Genomic DNA, 20,060 nt, shown 5'->3' on the forward strand with positions numbered 1-20,060 from the left:
TGGCTACTGTGAGAAGCTGCAAGAAGCTTCCCCCATGTCTGACAGAGCCAATGCCAGTTGGCTCCAAGACGGACCCGCCGCTGGCCAAGGCTGAGCCCATCAGAGACAGAGGTAGCGCCTCTGGGGTAACATAGTTAAGAAGGCAGAAAAACTGCTGCTCAACAGCAACTGCAACCACAGAAAGGAGTGAGAATACATGAAACAACTCTGCAGCCACCAAGGGCAGTGAAGAAGGAGGGCAGGAGGTGCTCCAGGCATGGGAGCAGAGATTCTCCTGCAGCCTGTGGTTCAGATGATGGTGAAGCAGGCTGTCCTTCTGCAGCCCATGGAGGCCCACAGTGGAGCGGAGATCTGCCTGCAGCCAGTGGAGGACCCCATGCCCCAGCAGATGGATGCCTGATGGAGGCTGTGACCCTGTGGGAAGCCCGCGCTGGAGCAGACACCTGACAGGACCTGTGACTCCATGAAGAGAGGAGCCCACAGTGGAGCAAGTTTGCTGGCAGGACTTGTGACCCTGTGGGGGACCCAGGCTGGAGCAGTCTGTTCCTGAAGAACTGCAGCCCATGGAATGGACCCATGTTGGAGCAGTTTGTGAAGAACTGTGGTGGGAAGGACCCACGTTGGAGAAGTTCACGGAGGACTGTCTCCTGTGGGAGGGACCCCACACTGGAGAAGAGGTAGAGTGGGAGGAGTCCTCCCCCTGAGGAGGAAGGAGCAGGAGAGACGATGTGTGATGAACTGACTGCAGCCCCCATGCTCTGTCCTCCTGCACTGCTGAGGGGGAGGAGGCAGAGGATTCAGGAGTAAAGTCAAGCACGGGAAGAACGGAGGGGCAAAGGGAAGTTGTTGGTTTTATTTTCTCATTACCCTACTCTGATTTGATTGGTAATAAATTCAATTATTTTTTCCCCAAATTGTGTCTGTTTTGCCTGTGACAGTAATTGCTGAGTGATCTCCCTGACCTTATCTCGACCCACAAGCCTTTTGTTATATTTTCTCTCCCCTGTCTGGCTGAGGGGGGAAGTGATAGAGCAGCTTTGGTGGGCACCTGGCATCCAGCCAGGGACAACCCACCACAGTTGGCTATATCAAGAGGTAAGGTACCTCTAATGAACTTTTTTTGTTGTTTTAAAATCCCTTTCATCGAGTGCTGCGTGTGCTAAAGACATTTGGATTTCTGTATTTGAGCAACAGTAAGAACGAAAAGAGGTAAAAAATGGTATGTATCTGTTATGAGACAGTTCAGGTTTTACCTGTTGCAGCTGGTAAGGTTGATATGAAAACACATTATAGTTGTAACATAAAAAGTCGATTATCTGTCTGGACATGACAAAATTCATCTTGTACATCCTAAGTAGTAAGCCACTTTAGACCTCAAATGTAAGTCTTCCTATTGACTTAAGTGGCCAATGGATCAGACATTTTTTACATTTTCCCAAGCTTCTTTAAATACCAGCAGGAAAAAAAAAAAAAAAAAAAAAAAAATTATATATATATATATATAGTTTTTTTTTTTTTTTGTCTCTCCACAGCATGAATAATCTTTGTTGCTTGGAACTGATAAGGAAAATATTGATCTCATAATTTCAGGATTAACAAGAATGGAGAGAAACTCCCATGGTTACAGAGAGATCTATGGCCTAGGCCTCTGCTGGGTTCTGTGCATCCTCTTTGGGGCTAGCTCAGTCTTTTTGAAGCAGGTCCTTCTTTTTGATTATTCTTATGTGGTTCATTCTTTTTCTGTTTCTGTCTTTCTTTTTGGCCCTTGACTTCTCATGTGACTTTCCCCAGCATTGTTAGCTGAGATTTTTAAGGGAGTTGGGTGTCAAACTCAGAGGAGTTTGAATATTAGGCTGCTGTGAACATCTCAATTCATGATGCGTACTATGGTTCCACATTTTTTCACACTTCTCTTAAGTAATTGGAATTATTAGTAGTCTTACCCTTGTATTCAGCAGTCACTTTACATATATCTGTTTTTACTAGTTCAGACAATTGGAATGATGTTTAATATAAATGTTCAGTAGTTGTTGTGTAAAGCAAAAATAATAAGTGCTGTGATTTCTTTGGCTTCTCTGAGAACATGATTTTCTTAGTAGCTGTTGAACATTCATTTCATGCCCTTCTCTAGATTGTATAAATACAAATGGTGGAACCAATTTAGGTTTTTTTCCTTTTCTTTTGTTGTTGTTGTTGTTTTTTGTGTTTTTTTTTTTTTTTTTTTTTTTTTTAGGAAAAATATATATTGCATTGGAATTGACAGCTTATAGAATAAGTTTCAAGCTTGTAGGATTCCAAATACTTGAGTGTTAATGCCTGTAAAATGGGGAATTTGTAGTGGAAGCAACCATGGCACCAGAAATACTGCAGTGATATTGCTGGGTAGCACTCTGTCTAACTGAAAGATGGGAGATAATGCACTTATACATTATCGTAAACGTACTTGTCACTACCTTGTGTTTGATTTTCTCATGTTGAAATCTGACTCTGTATAGGAGAATAATGGAATATATATCAAGAGATCCTTTTTTCTCTTGATCTCCTGTTATTTTGGGTTGTTCTCTTGAGCTAGAAATGATTGCCCTAGCTCCCTAAATGTCTACGGAAAAACAGACAAACGAGTATTCAGCAGTTTTGGACTTGCAGCTTTCTCATAAAAAGTTTTTTCTGATAGATACAGCCCTACCAAGGTTGGCTGCAGCAGATCTAATTTGATCTTTCAAGCATGGATTAAAAATATTGTTCTTGTTCCAGTTAGAACATTACCACTTAAGTTTCAATACAAAAGGGGCTTTTTCATCATCCCAGAGCATGCACTCTCAAACATTTTAACTGACAGCATTTTAGTATTTGCATTATCTTTTCCTGCTTGTGCATTTTTCACCAGTGACAGATGATAAGAGTTTATGTGAGGAAAGATCTGCAGTAACATCAAGAAAAGGCCTCGTATTCCAAACTACCGGGGACTGCAGAAGAAATTGGTAATGGCTAGAAATTGCATTAAAAGTTATTGCATTTTCCATAAGTGAGCTTTTTTGCATATTTGGCTGATGCTGCTGTTTTGGAAGGAGGCATGCAGCATCAATCTTGTTTTAACATTAAAGCCAAAGTTGTAGAGAGTTGTAAAACATTCTCCAAATATTCATGGACCTTAGGGGATGATTTTGCATGGATTAAATGTAGATTTAAAAATTCATTCTGTCTTGTAAGTAGAAGTACACAGATGTAAGATCAATTATTTGAAAGCAAATGAGGTGACTAAGACCAGATGCTAAATTTACTTGCACCTCAGATAACTCCGCTGACATCCACAGAATTCTAGCAGCAGTATCCAAAGAACACCGCAGCGCTCTGCAGTGTGCATGGCTTTGTGCTTGAGGAGCTCACGTAATAATCCTTGCTTTGATAGTAGGTTCCTGCTGTAGTGACTGCCTAAGGGGCCAGTGCATTCTTTTGTCATGTGCCATTTCAGGCAGACTGATCAAACTGGAGAGGGATTCTGAGCATTTGGTAGCATCTTTTAAGGCTCCAAGTGTCTTCAGTTATGTGGGTTGGTCAGCATCCACTCCCAGTTTTGTGTGATCAGTCGAATGGGTGGGAAATGCATGGAAGTGGGCAGTTGGTCTAAATGCATCAGTTACCTAAAGCTTGCATATTGCAGAGCACTGCTACATTTCACAGGATTTATTAGGCATTAAAATTCCGATATCTCATGCCTGTGGAAAAGATTGTACCGAGAGCTAAAACAGCACTGTATGAAGATTGCTTTCAGCAAATGAAATGCTAATAATTTACCCCTGCTTAATTGTAATAGATCCCTTTGTCTGTGGGCTGTAATGTCTAGTCCCACTAATCAAAAATGGTTCATGGTAGAAACATCAATTCTGTCAGAAAAGTCACCAGGGTGATTGTATGGCTAAATTGTCAGGCCTGCAGTGAGCTTTGTATGCACAAGCAGATGCTTTTATGCTTTGAAAACCTTGATCCAAAAATCCATTGTATTCGATGAAAGAGCCCTTGCAGCCTTCTGTGAGTGGCTGAAGAGGACACTCAATGTGTTTCTGATAAAATCTGCTCCTGGCAGAGGTGCCTATGACGATGGATCACTGAAAAGATTTGTTTCCTGCCCAGACTGAAAGTTTTCAATACGCAAATTAAGGTCAACTGTCTGAAGTTGTTTGCCTACAGTTCTGTTCAGAGTATTACTCTATGTAATTGGGAAGGTCTACAGCAACAAGTAGAGCAATGCCATAGGAGCAGGTCTGTAGAGCAGAAGAATTGATCTTGAGGACATGACATTTATGCTATACATGTCAGCAGTCTTAGACTGAACTAACTCAATCCTGTCCCAGGGCCTGGACTCGCATTAGTGGTGAGAGTGCACTAGGTGTGCTCCCAGACTCCCGTCTCCTCATCTAGGTCATCTGGAAAGGATCCAAGTACTCTCTGAGACCACTCTGTTGTACAGACTGAGGTGTGATACATGGGGTAATTAGCAGATACACATTAAAAGCACATTTCTGATACCAAATCATCACAGTGATTTGAATTGTTACTTGACTGAAGAACCCTCAAGATTAAAATATTATAATTTATAAAAAATGGCAGATAAAAAATAGCCATTTGATTTACAGATTATGAAATTTTATTCAGAATTCTCAGAAAATTATTTCTTTAAATGTTTCAGATTATCTCAGCAGAGAGTATTCATCTTAATACAAGTGCTGGCAACAGGGATTGTAGGTGTACGTATTCCCATTTAAATGACAAATCCAAGGATGATGCCAGATGCTAATGCTCTTTTAAGGCATGTGAGCAGTGAAATCTGATAAGAGAGGAACTGAGTTTATCTGGATGTTGAGAAGTACTTAGGAGGAATTGAGTGTGTTTGTAATGTGAACATGTGGGCTAAGAAATGTTCAGTACAGAGGTCTCATATGGAAGTATTGGTCATACTGCTTATTTGTCTTTGTACCTGACCTAAAAATTTTGATTCCATTTCTCAGCTTCCATCTAATCTGACAGTAGTGGGGGTGTTTCAAGGATACTAAGTCCCTGCAAGTTCTGTGACAATGTGATCTTGAGTAGAAGAAGGAGTTGCTGTCTGAGTTAGGGTAAGGCTGCAGCTGGGGCCTCATTAAACAGCAGAGAATCCACACTGGAGGAAAACAGAAGCTGTTTTGACTTAGGACCTTATTAGGCACAGGAAAATCCAACCAAACATAACAAAATGGTCGTCAGCTGTTTTGTTAAATATGAAAGTTTTGTTTACATTAAAGCTTTTGTTTTCATCTTTTACTGTGAAAAACTGAAATTAAGAAGCTGGAATTGAGGCTTTGTGTTACCAACTACCACTGGGCTATCTGTTCTCTTTGATTTAAATGGAAGCAAAATTGTTGCATTTGCTGTTCTATAATTTCTGGCCTATTTGTTTTTGTTGTTCACTGAAGCAAAAACGCAAGAGAAAGACAACTTAAGTTACTGAAGCCATATGTAGAGGACACTACTGGTGACCAGGAGCTGCAGTGATGCTGTAAATTGCTGAGAGATGCTGGCTGATGCTATTGCAGGCTTACTGTTTCCTTTATCTACCCATAGCAGCAATGTTATTTGGAAAAGAAGTGTTTAATGTCATCAGTGGTCACTTGACAGCTCTGCTCTGCATGAATCTCAGAGTCAGTTTTAGGAACAGCAGGTTAAATGTTCACATTTGCACAAGTTATTGCGTAGTGCCAGCTTTCCAGAACTCCTACAGTCTGAAGATGTTTACTTTCTAACTCAACAGGAGGATCTCCAGCCACCAGAATAGTTTCCTTCATTGATTTCACTGGGAAATGTCTCATTCAGGTGTTCTTATTTCATCGCTCTCACAATCATTGTCTGCTTTCCTTTACTAAGGAAAAAAAGTATTTAGCAAAAGAAGTTAGTATGGAAATAGTAATAAGGACGACTTCTGGCTGGAATGACATTGCCTTCACAGCTTGATTTATTAAATGCTCTTGAGGTGTCAGCTTAGAAAGTTGAAAAGAACATCTTCTGTAGTAATGCATGTTCTTACAAGATAGCATTGAAGTGTTTGCCCAGCTGAGAAAAATCATACATTTGGAGCAAGGCAGAGCTGCCTTCCCAAACACCTACCTGTGTGTTTCCTGTCATGGTACAGGGACAGATGAAGGGGATTTACCTCATTTTGCTTTTAGGCACAGACTCATGATCTCAAATTTCACATTAATTTATTGGAAGATGTTACCTTCTGTAAAGGAATTAATTTTTCTTTTAAGTATCGTGATTTATAATTTCTCAACAAGCAGGTGGCTAACACTTTACATTATAGTTTGCTTTATTTGCTTTATTTCCCTGCAATATGTCTCTTTGTTTGGGTGCTCATCTGAAAATTATACCCAGGTCTGAATAGATCTATGAATATGGAGAAGTTATAGCATTGTCCAATACTTAGAATTGGTATTAGCTTAGACTACTTTGTACTGTGTGTCGTAAGACTCTTAATGATGATAAACATCTGGTGGTCTTGATTATGATCTAACTTATTCTGGTTTGCACCAGCTCCCTGTCATGAGTAGAAGAAATTCTGATTTATACCATTATGATATCAGATTTAGGGCTTCTGTGAGTTACCTTAATTTAAAGTAAAATGAAATAGATTAAAACCAGTTCTGGCATGTTTAACCAGAATGCACAGTACTATTCTGTATTATAGAATAAATTTCATACCAAACCGAAAGAATGCATTTTCATTGGTTCTAGCAGAGAAATGTTGTTTAGCCTAGAGTTTAATTTGGTTAACATGGAAGGCAGAATGAAATTCCATATACTCTGTGGACATTAGAAATTCCTCCTGATACAGCATGTATGCCTGCAAGGACATGCAACTGAGCTGACTTAGTCTTATGTAAGTCGTGGCAAACAATATTTATCCTGTTGCTACCAATTTTCAAGGTGTTACGTATTGAAGTAGTTCTACAGAAGGTAGTCATGCCATTTTTATTATGGGCTTCAGAAGTATCCCATTATGCTCTCAGTAGCTCTTTGTGGCAGGCAAGAATCATCATCTTCATTTTACAGGAGAAAACTGAGACAGATATTACAATTTTCTGAAGAGCAGAGAAATCTCTATTAAAAGAGAAGTCACTTCTTGGTTAAGTAAGGACAGATGTTGCTAAACTTTCTCGGTCATAGGCTCAGTATGCTTGAAAAGTTAAATATTCTTTAAGCATTGTTACCTGTTTGTGGACATCAAGCCCATCTGTTTATAGAGAAGAAAATGAAGGGCTTGATTGTACAGTGTGTGTAGCAGATGCATAACCCCCTCTCTCCCCCTCCCCAACTTCATCCTTCCATATGGAAGGTGCAGACACATCCTCACCCTTTCCTACAATGGGGGTAACAGCTTCTTTTGTTTGACCCCAGAACCCAGTTGAATCAGGTCGTTAAGAGAGAGGAGGAGGGGGCGCAGAGACGCCAAGGAGCCGCTGGGCGCCCACAGCCCGAGTGGGGGTCCTTAGAAGCTTCAGGGTGCCCCACAGCCAGAGTGGGGGCGCAGAGAAGCTTCTGGAATGCCCACAGTCAGATCTGCCAAGGCTTTAAAAATGAGACCCCTCCCTCTGAGCTTTTGGCCACCGGTTCTGCAGACCTCTTTGAGCGCGGGCCAAAGGCTGCAGCCAAGAGCCATCCCCCTTAGGATGGCTGCCTAAGGTAATCTCCCGGGACTGGCATTCCCCCACCAAGCCACATGGGTGGGTGATAAAGCTTCTTAATAATTCCTCGCAGGATCACGGGTACTTATTCTGTGCTTAAATATGAGCATGTGTATTTTCTTTAATAATTCCTTGCCAGATTCAGGCAAGTGTGTACTTTTCCCAGAGTCAGGGAAGGCTCTGGCATTGTTTTTGATGAGCCCCGTCTATGCACACTGTGGATCTCCGTTGTCATTGTTTGCTGCACCTCAATAATTAACTTGACTGATACTCGAACCCGTATTTATGCCACTATTGGAGAGCTAAAACCCTGTTTTCCCACCGGTTAATCTGCTGCACCTTCTTTACCGAAGAAAAGTTTATTTTGGACCCTGTTGTCTGCCTTTGTCGTACCTCCGTGACAGGGTATGATAAAGAAGATGACTTTCCTGAATTCTGCCTTGGGTAGTAGGATGATACCTGCACTGGATGTAATTATGCCTCCTGAGCAAACAGCAGAAACATATGGTTTATATATAGGGTATCTCAGCAACAGAAGGATAAACTAGACATAGTGACTCATTTTTGCTCACCGTTGTCAGTCATGGGGTAGAGTGCTAAATGTTATACTCAGGAAAATATGATTGTCTAAAAATCCAAGCGCTACATTCTGTAAAATCTTCACTGAAACAACTGAGTTTTTCTTCAGTTGAAGACGGAGAAAGATAGGAAGAGGTTGGATTTAGAATAGTTAAGACTTGATAGACTTGATAGATTTTTGTTTATTTTTAAACTACGGGGTACTTGTTATCTGAGAAATACTAAGTATTTTCTTCTAGTTTTAAAAATCCTGATAGTATCTATGTAGAGATAATTATGTTCACTTAATGTTTTATTCTAGTTTCGTGGTTTGGAAAATACCGGCAATGGTGGGCCTTTAGTCAGGACATGTCTAAAGGATGGATATTCCCAGATCTGATGGTGATTCAGTGTCTTGTTCACATCTATGATATGGTCACTGATGTTCTCTAGTGAAAGTGCAGATGCTCTGAGCTTCATGCAAAAAGAGAATAGGAACTTCTCTGAGGTCTCAGAAAGCTCCTATAAGGCCTCCAGGCATCCTGACTGTGCAAGGAAGTTTATGGGATGGTGGATACCACCCTAATGAGTGATCAGCCCATGGAACTTGCTCCTTCCCCATCGTTGCTGCAGTTGGTAAAACTCAGAAGTAAAAGGACCAAGACAGCCAGAAAGCCAGTGACACTGGAGAATGTTGACATTCAAAAGGCTGGTGAAATCTTTGCTTCTCTTCTCTCCTCCTTTATTCTAAAGCAGAAAGACAGCAAAACTCCTCTGCATTTGTGAAGGCAGCATGTCCCAGTCATTTATTAATCAACCAGTGGGGACAACTTTCTTGCTCCTTTGTGTTTTCCAAGGTTGAAACATGCCCTGTATATTTATTGGACACTAGAATAGTGGGTTTAAATTAAAGGATTCTGGAATGTTAAAGGTAAAGTTAGACCTATTTCATCACAACCCTGTAATTCAGTTAAAAAAGCTAGGACTGGAAATGATGAGCAAGTAGTAAAAATTTCCACTAACTGCCCAATAAAAAGAAAGTATCATTTTTACATTAGTGAATCTTAGGTTATCATAAAGAAAAAAATAATTGTGTTAAAATCTCAGTTATTACATTTAGAAAATAATCTTGCAAAAGAAAAGGAGGAAACAGTAAAGATTTTGTGAAGCAGGTACAATTTACTGCACAGTTCCTGGAAAATAGATGAGGGTTTTAAAAATATATATGTCAAAGTATTAAAGCTTTTTAAAAATTATTATTTTATTTTCCTTTTTCCAACCCAGAATATAATGTAGCAAGAGCATAATGCTAACTAACATTCTGGGCATTATAAAATTAGAAATCTCCTTGCCACTGCATAATTTCACACAGCAAAGGGAAATCAGGAGGGATTAGTTCAGTCCCTTTAATTTAGATGTGAAACATTGTTATCAAGGTCCCCTGTCAGCCAGCCCCTTCTTATTCTTTACCTATGGGAGAGAACTGCAAGCAAAAACTGCATGGCTACTTTCCTTTCACAAGCCTGTAGACTTTTTGATGTGGCACCAATGTGTTCACATAATGGCATGTGGTAAGCAAACAAAGTCTGAGGTATGAGGAGCTGCTGTTCTTCGTTTTACATTATTCATGAGAAACCAGGGTAAAACAAAAAACCACCACCCCCTCCATTCATTGCAAGTTTGCTGGTAGCAGGGCTTGACTTGTTGGGTTTCTAATTTCACAGTTATAGTTATTTCATTTATCTAATGGCAGTTTTTTTTAAAGGACATTAATCTAAAATTATATACCTGTAAATATTAATAGTATCTGTCATCCTTTAGACTTTCACGTCATTACAGTGATAAGAAATGAGCAATCAAGAACTCCAGGGTGACCTGTAGGTGTAAGGTTTTTTCCTACTTGTATATTGTCAGGTTGTCTGCTTTATTTCATAAGGAGCCAAGTAGGGATGTGAAGAGAATTTCTTCCCTCAGGACAATAGCCCATAGACTAATATCAGCTCCATGTGTAGGTAGAAAAATGCCCAGAGTGGTAGAAACATATTTACTCCCTGGTTAGATTTACTTCTTAGGCAGAATCCTGAGTCACAGAGTAACCTGAAAACACTTTTCACTGAAACAGGATATATTTTGCTAAAAAAAAAAATAAAAGAAGATCTGTAGGCCATGGTAGCATTAGTTTTACAGCTTGTCTGTGAGATCTACAGGAGTACTCTTTAACAATCTGCATTTTTGATTTGCTTTCAGAAATAAGCAATTCTTTTGCTGGTCATCCTATCAAAGAGCCGCTGTGAACCTACAGGAGAGTAGGAAAATGACTTAATTTTATATGCATATAATATTCAGGGGCTCTAGTTTTACCAACCAGCTTTATGTAAAATCTCTTCTTTTCCCAATATCCATGACAATGACAGTAAAATAGTGCAGTCTGTTCTTCATCAAATTTTACAGTATACTCATCACCATACTATTGACTAGGCACTCAGCTAGCTCATCAGTGTATTGGAAAATTAATTCAGGCAGAGAACTGGTTCAATAGTACCTTGCTTCTTACATATGCATTTGGTCTGATTACTGTATTTACAGAAGCAACTGGATTACTTGTCTTCATGTGGACAGCAGGATTTTGTAGAATATGAATATTGCTACATATTTGCAATCTGTGTGGCATTGCAATTCTACTTTAAAAATGATGGCATGGCATCAGACAACTTAAGCTGTTATGCAGAAAATTAAATTAATAAAGGAGGCTGTTCTGCTTTATAGCTGCTCTGTTATTTCAGTTATCCTCTGTGAGAGCCTATTTAATTTTGAACCTTCACACATATTTTGCACTTGATTATTATATTGCTGTAGTGCAAAGAAATTCCAGGCTGAGATCTGGCCTGGCTGCCACCTGCATAGAAAACTTGCTAATAGATTTTTTTTTTTCCTCTACAGAGAACAAAGTGTAGGTGAATATTATCCCTATCTTACTGATGAGGACCTGAGGTACAGGCATATGTTTGATAATTGTTCATGGTTTCATTGGAAATCTGTCACACAACTAGAAGGGGAATCTGTTTTTTTGAGTCATTGTCCTGTTCTGTATTGACAGAGCATGCTTTTCTTGCACATTATTTTGCAGTGATGCTGTTCCAGCATCTGCAGTTTTGCTGTCAGCGTCTCTGGAAATCTCTGGCCTTGTTCTCTCTCTTTCATAGCACTGGACCAGAGTGGCTGTTTAAAGTCTGGGATGGCAGACTGGGAGGCAGGAGGAAGGTGCTCTCTCTGGAGGCAAGATGCACATTTTGGGCCGTGAGGGAACATATGTGATTGAGTCTCAGTTGGCTGTTGGTTCTTGTGAGACTTATGAACAAGATTGAAGCATTTGCCTTCTTTTTTCTGGCTTATTTTTCCACTGAACTTATCAGACTCTGTCTTCTTTGGTCTTCAGCTTTCAAAGAAGGACTTATTCTTAGTGGTGGCAACAAAAAGGCAAAAGATTCTCTAAGAACCCTGAAATGTTACCTATTTTTTTCTGCTGAAAGTAATATTTTGCATTTCACTTCAGACATTTTAGTGCATAATCTGTTGTATGAATACCATATGTTCTCCAGCATTTCTGAACCTGTTCTTGTTTGCCTGCATGGTGGGACCCGAAAAAGTGTCTGTCAGTAACACTTCATCTTTGAGGACAAACTTAGCCAAATAAGTTGATTGCAAGGCTGTATAAAGAACTGTAGCTTGGGGAAAGGATTATTTATTAATAAAATGACCACTGTTAATTTTTCTACAGTTTTCCCTTAACTTGAACTGATACAGAGCTTGACTACATGCAGTACCAAAAGGAGGTCAAAATGCCTCCTCCAGGAAAATAGTTTCTTTGTTTTTACTTACACATACTTTAACTGCTAATAGTGTCGATTCATTTAACATATTTTATGCAGTTGCCAGTTAAAACAACCTTAGAGGCTCCAAGCTTCAATTTGCTGCAGTGGCCTAGAGACCATCTTTAGTGTGATGAAAAATACATTGTAATTCCTAGAGCAGTTGGGTAGAAATAATTGTAAAATAGTAAAGATATTTGCTAGCAGGTGGTAGATACAGGCTTATTGAAAATGTATTTTCTATGGGTAGTGGAGTTGCATTTTCTGTTCATACATTCCCTAGTGTGGACTGCACATAAAAATAGTTCCCTTGCACGATTTCAGAGAAACCATATTCATAGAGTAGTTTTGTTTTGATTGCATTGTGGCAGTTCTTCTACATTGTTTCCTATAACACCCTCAAGCATTGTCACTTGATTCTTATGATGTTAATTACCTCTACAAGATTCCTCTGGCCCATCTTAAGAATGTGAGTAATATTAAATGCATTAAAATGACTTCCATCTTTTGTGCATATATTAAAAATAAATACACTTGACCCAGGAATTAATCAACAAAGAATTGTGAAACAATGAAATTAAGCAACCTTTTTTATTTTCCAAGGCTGCATTGTGTATATTGTGCTCATAGTGAAACATGTTTTGCAGCAAGTTTGTTTTGTTGTTGTTTATTTCTTGTGTGCATGTGAATTTTTTTGTTCCCCCCTCACTCCTCCTTCCCTAAATGTTATGCTTTGCTTCACTCAGGAATTCAGGTTAGCCCTATGACTGTATAACGCAGCAGCTGTCTGACCCCCTAAACTGTATGTCTGTGTAGCTAAGAGATTCTAAGTATAAAGGATGTTACTAGTAACTTATTGAAATCAGTGAGTGAAGTCAGTACTTCTCAGGGGCATGACAAATGCTCCATGGAGATTAGATCCTCTCTCTTGGATATAAACGTTACAAAGACCCTTCAGGCTCTCCTGAACTTCATATGTGATATGAGATCCCCCTCATGGCTGAGCCATCCAATGCTGCTCCTGTGGACTCCTTCGTAAAGATTTTTCTTTGGTGATGTGAGTTACTGAGAAAAACCCCTTGCTCCATTCCTTCGAAGGGTCTCTCTTCTATGGTTCTGCTCACTCGGCTGGTGGCTCGTCTCCGCCCTGACCCTCCTCCCACATCTGCCCTCATGCCTTGGAATCATGTGCCATTTCCTTGCTTTTATCGGGACTTCTCCCAGAGCAGAAATTCATTCCTGCTTAGGACACAATACACTACGTAAAGGATGGACATAGTATCCACAAGTATCAAGTTTGTTTTGCCATGCTTAGTTTCAATATTTGATTAGTGTTTGGCAAAACAAATGGATGTAAATGAAACTCATGACTTTTAATTTAGAAATCATAGTACCCCTAACTGTATAGTTCAATGAAAGCTCCCAGTGGGACTAGAGTAGACCGATACTCCTTGTGTAAAAGCCAAGTCTGCAGAATTGAGCAGTTCTGGCAAAGATTTTAGGGAACCAGGATTTTCCTCCATATATGTAAGGGGACAGAAAGAAAGAAAGTTTCCTTAATTCTGGGAGGAGGGAAAGGGCAAGGGGGAGGAAGCATAGATCTATTCTTCCAGTATTCTTTACTTAGTATTTGTATCATAGAAGTGTTTTTAGGTCCACCAGGCAAAGTTTCTGCTGTGCACAAATCCTTCCTAGTTATTTAGACAAAGAAAGTTGGTACCCAAATACCTACTGTCTGCAGTGCCTTGAAACATTGACTCTGACTCATGGGAATGCATCTGTAGTATCTTTGCATAAAAAAATTTGTCAGGTATTGCTGTTGTATCTTTCTACATGGTGAAGTGAGAAGACTAGTGTGCTCTTCTTCTTGTGTACTGAATTTAGAAGTTGAAATAACACTCCTTTAACTGGTTTACTGGTGAGGTGTACTAGATCCCTGAGAAATGTTCCCGTGTAATATGGCACTCAGAAAGCTGGGAAAAGGATTACACGTCGGTCTTGTTCCCAGCCTCTAATATAAGTGGTGCCTGTTTGAATATGTTACAGCAGGGAAATTTTCTGCTTGATAGGGGATTGCAGGAAACAAAAATTAGATCATTTCTTGAAGCTGCTATAAATTACACTGGAGACACAGGAGATGGTGTGTAGGGAGTCCATAGCTATTTGAAGTTAAATTTCCCTTGCACTGAACCCCATATGCCTCCAATAATCAATTGGAGTGAGAGAGAGGTGCGTAAATTATGGTTTCCAAAAGACATGTGAGATTTGGGCCAACTTTGGGCCAATTTTTGCCCCTTTTAATGTGTCTCATTTTAGGCATTCAAGAACTTAAAACATTCTTGTCATGGAAGATTGCATGCAGAGTAACTGAAAATCATCCCATTTATTTCCATTTTCAGGTCTCAGCAACAACATTTCCCTTGATTCTCTCCTGCCCACGAGATATGGCTTTCTGGAATAATAATTTTGTGGTTTCCACCAGCAGACACATACGCTATTGCTTCCAATCTCTCATCTAAAATCACTGACTGACAGGTCTGACAGAAACAAATAGCAGGTGGGTTGGTAGATATTGTGCTTGGATTTGCTCTAAACTACTTTATCTCCCCTTTTCCTCCTTTTTTTTTTTTTTTTTTTCCATTTTTTTTTTTTTTTTCCGTGGTTCAGCACCTTTTTCCTATAGAACTGTTAGGATCACAACTTCCAGTTTGCTAGGTATGTAGTCATGGATCACTATATTAATATTATCACAGCTGGGGATATAATTTCTAGTTACTTCCTTTGGAATGTCATGTGGTCTGGCTTATTTTTTTTTAAATGCCTCTGTATCGTATTGCTTTCATTCCATCACAAAGGAATGTTTTTCAGTTTTCTTTCCTTTACAGTATTGCAAGATGGATGAGCAGCATGCCAAATGGCTTCTACATCTTTTGCTATTTTAATTCTCTTCTCAATAGGTGCACTTTTATAGATGCCAATAGATCCCATCTGTGCCCTGGTTGAAATATTACAAATTATGCGGATTAAGACTACATCTTAGCAGAAATACCTGGTGAAGCTTGGGCAGATCTGGTTTTATAATCCTCTGGGTTCTCGTTCCACCGTGAGAGAAGGGGCAACTGGGCAGACCACAAAGATCCTTGCCTTCAGAATTTGCCCCTCTGCACACTGGCACAGAGTTCAGATTTGGGAAGTGATTTCACAGTTGTTAATATTTGTCCACTTTTTACAGCTTCTTTGTTTCTGATCATAGGAAAGCTTGCCAGAAACATGATAGCATTATCTCAAACATAAGCATGTTTTCTGTGTATTTGCTAATATCCTTTATTCATGAAGGATGTACAATTGTATCATAAACACTTTACGTTGAAATTAAACCCTAGAGATAGGTGTGAGGCATAAACCAGTTACTCTGAGGCTGAACTAGGTAGAAGGAGGAACTGAGGCAGAGACATTTAACTGGTTTCTTCAAGTTGACAGAACAAATCAATGACAAAGATTGAATGCAGGTGTCATCTGACACAGACATCTGGCTCTATGTTACTGGGATTTCTGACAGTGGAAATCTGCCATAGAATGAAAATGAAATATTGTAATTTTGTGATGCTTGTAAACATGGGCTTAATGCCTCTGTGAGAGAAAGCAGAAAGGAACTGGAATATGACCCCTGAGTCAGTACAGGAAGATTCTTTTTACTTTATGTTTACTATGTATTCATGGAGAAATTGCCATTTTCTGAAAGGAGTGTCCACTTGGGTGTCTGTCAGTTTGTTGTGTCATGTCTTGTTCCTCCTTGTCAATCCTTCAGTAAAAGCCAGGAAATGCATGAGGGTCATGCCTGTGGGTTGTTTCAGTTCAAATTGTGAGCAATGAGGGAGTTGCACTCGTGTACTTTTCATTGCTATTACACTGATGGATTACCTTCTGCTCCAAATGTGTGAAAAGGTTATTTCAGAAAGAGAGCAGATTTTTCTAGATGTTTAACAGTGCCAGGCATACCATATGTAACAAAATAAGTATTAATCATCATCATCATTAGGATGAATCTGTGAATTTTATCTTTGTGAGAGAAATAGGTTTGAATTGTGATGCAAAATAGTGCAGTCCTTTCCGTGTGATGGAGCAGAGGCTGCAGAGGAAACCACTGGGGAGCCTTGACGGTTTGTTTTTTTTTCCTTCCTGCTTTGCCTCTGTTCTGATTGGAAAGTCTGGCATGTCTATGTTTTTTCAATTTTAAAGATCATTTGGTGCTCAAAGTATTAGAAGCTCAGTTCTAAAACCTAGAGGTGAGAGGCTAAGGAGCTGTGGCAGTGAGTTTATACTGTCCTCGCAAAATCAGATGGAGGAAGGATGAAATGGAAGAATAAGCCACCAAACCACTTTCCTTGAGGATGGAAAACCTGCTGAAGTGGGTAAGTCTGGCTGCCCCATGGCAGCTTCCTTGTCAGCCTTCCCCCTTTAAGGTGGAAGGTCCAGAAGGGAGTTAGATAGGTCAGTGTTTAGTAAGGTAGCAGTGAATTATAACTGTGAAGAGGACTGAAAGTTTGTTGATGGGGTAAGAAAGAAGCGCAAATTCTAGGTAAGGATCAAAGTTAATACACTTATCCAAATCTCGGAATCTGCTGAGAGTTCACCTGGACTTCATCTGTCAGCATCTGCCTAAAACCCTTTCTAGGAGCTTTCATTGGTATAGATAGAAGTTATGTTAACAAACATGGCAATGCTTAACCCTATGAGTGTTCATAAGACTGAAAATTCAGTCTAGGAAGAAGCTGTGGGAAACTGTTTGGGGTAATTGGCTCCATTGGAGAGTCAAAGGGAACAGGGTTATTTCACTTCCCTCAGTTGCTTTTACACTCCCAGGAGGAAGTGCTACATTATTAGCAACCCACCCACAAAAATCTGACATTAGAAGTATTTTTTAAAAATAGCTGTGCTATTTAAAAATAGCAAGGGGTGTGTGGAATCAGCAATTTCAGAAAGTTAGACCCCTATTTGATCAAATATTACTGAAGAAATAATGGGCATTTGTTGCTTCATTCTTTACAATGACATCTTACTTTATGACATTTAGAAAACTATTATAAACTAACTATATATGGTTTTGTGAATGAAGCTGGCATAGTTTGAATACAGCTATTATTGCAAAATCATTTGTTTTAGTTAACTCATATATAGTGGTGGACTCAACAGAAAAGTGGCATAAGATGTTCATAATGAGGGAGACCTACTAAATATTCTGACTCTTGTAACCAAGTCCGACAACCTGCTTTAAAAAGCATGTTGGATGCTCCCTCTGCCATGCTAAGACAACAGGGTCAAACAGCAACCATTTATGTCTCAGTCAAGCAAAACACTTAAGCTCAATGTTTAATGCCATGGAAAGGGCACTACCGAACTGGCTGGTTTCACACCAGGATGCACGGTACCTTGCTGGCCAGAGGGCTTCTGTTGTCTGTATGGAATTCTAGACTTTGCCATGGTGAGTCACGTTAAAACAACACTGTAGAAAAAACTTTTGAGTATTCTATTTGTTTATACACACACACATACACACATATATAAATTCTTAGGCTACAGAGAGATTCTGGGAATCTTGTTTGAATGATTGTTTCTGTGATCATTAATCTCAGGATCTGAGGGAGATTGATAATAATGAAAAAATATATTAAATGTGCTGTATTGTCAGTAGGTTCTGGTTGTATATGTATATATATGTACATACATGTTTGTGAGTTTAGCTGAAGAAGTCCTCGGCTAACAATTACTAGACCTTTAAAAAATATGAGTGATCAGAGTCTCCCATTTTAGTGTTCTGTTTTGTCACAGAAAATAAAAGCTGGTGGTGACAGGTTCAGGGGATAACAAGGGCTCTAGATCATAAACCATCAGATTCAAAGCTGAAATAAAACTTCAAACCAGAAACTGCAGCATAAAATAGTTAATTATTTTTGAAGTACTTTAGACTCCCATAAAACAGTATAGAAGTTCTCTGGAACAATATAGAAGTTTTTCTTCCTTTGCTAACAAAGATTAACTTTTATATTTAGTTGCTTTGGCATTTTTGCAGGGCAGTTTGGGGCCATCTTATTAACTAAGATTGCAGTCAATTATCTGCTTTATTGAGTATTTGTTTTCATTGGAGTGATCTTTGTACTGCTTGCTGCATAATTTTTGTGTGGTAAACTCATTACAGCTCTTACTATACCTGCTTGCTACAGTCTCACTTGTCTGAAACTGAAAAATGCAACTAACGTGATCTGAATTTGACTGGAGCTATAAACCAGTGCAGGTACCTTTGCTTCATCAAAATGTAAAAAACCATGTGCTTCTTTTCATTATAATTTATAATTACTTCCCGCGCCCTCCCCCCCCCTGCATGATGCAAATTAATACTGGCCTTTATTCTAACATAGAAGATACAGCATCAAATCAACAACTTTATTTTATCACATGAAACAGATGGTGAAGTTCACAGAGATTTCCAGGAAAAGACAATGTAATTTCAGTGCTAAATTACCCTTGCTGAAGGGCCTTACCTCCAGCATTTGATAGGGAATATAACTTTATAGTGTATTTCTTGTTCATGTCTAGGCTTAGCTCACCAGAAGCTAGGAAAGATTGAATCTTTGCTTCATATTGTTGTTTAAAGTGTCGAGATCAGGCCATGAAGTAATCATTGCCAGTTTCACAGCTGATTTTAGTGGGCTTTCATTCAGCGGTTTGTGCGATTTATTACCATGTATAAAGTAAGTGAAGAAAAAAAGTGATTGGATGGAAAATTCCGAAGATGTTGATGAAGTTTTCCTTGACAAAGCTTTCCCTCAGATGTGAGGATGATTCAGGCCTCTTCTGTGCTGTAGTGGGACAATCCTTCTGGAACTTCAAAGATATTTCTCATTGTAAAAGATAAACAATAGTTGCTTTTTCTTGGGGACAAACAGGAAAGCAGAATGTGGACACCCAAGCTTTAATGACAACAGATTTTAAGTCTGTTGTGCTGTGAAGGGCCTAGAATCTCAATCTCAGAATAAATGGAGTTTGTACTTAAGCATGTATTTTTTTTTTAACTGCTAGGAAGGACACACTCTAGTGCAATCTGGGTGTATGTAGGTTCCTTTGGTTTTTTGTTCCCCAAGTGACCTGAAAAAATTTAAAAAATGATAAGTGTTCAGACATAAATATCCTGGGAAAGTGAGAATTGCAAACTGTACAGTGATTGGTAGCAGAAGTGTATTCTAGAGTCTCACAGAAAAACAATCTGGTCCTGAGAAAAAAAGTAGAGTTGCTTTTTAAGGAGAGGACCTAAATATTGTAAGACCTCAACTGCTGCAGAGGACACACAGGCAAAACCCATAAACTAAACATACACTTTGTTAGATTTGTGGTCAGACAAGGGAGCACTGTGTGCTACAGATGAATCTGTTCAAAGTCAGGTGGGCACCTGGTGCTGAGTTATCTTCTCTTAGATGCCCACCAGTCAGGTGTGTTTGTCAGTAACTGGTAAGAAAGCTGTCATAAAACTTGGAGATACCACTGCATCCAGTGGTGTCAGCCTGTATGCACCCAGCTAGAATACTGTTTGCAGCTGAGTGTGTCTGCAAATAATTATCCTGAGGAGAGGCCAGGTTGATTTAAAAACTCCTCTGATGGATTATTACTTGTGGTTTATGATGCATCCTGTCTAATTGAAGTAGCATGCCATTTTCAGTAAGTCAGAAGCAATGTTGGGTCATGTAAATATAAAAATAAGAACACACCAAAGAACTTCCCAGCAGTCGTTTGTGTGTTGGTGGCTCAGTATTGGATCCTGTTCCAGCTGAACTTATTAATCAGAAACCTGCTGGGGCTGCTGCCAGCTCTCCTGCCCGACCTCCTCAGCAGGCTGCCTGTCACCACTTTGGAGCAGAGGATTCCA

Source organism: Columba livia, chromosome 4 (assembly GCF_036013475.1).
Source record: "Columba livia isolate bColLiv1 breed racing homer chromosome 4, bColLiv1.pat.W.v2, whole genome shotgun sequence".
In the NCBI taxonomy this organism is placed as follows: domain Eukaryota; kingdom Metazoa; phylum Chordata; class Aves; order Columbiformes; family Columbidae; genus Columba; species Columba livia.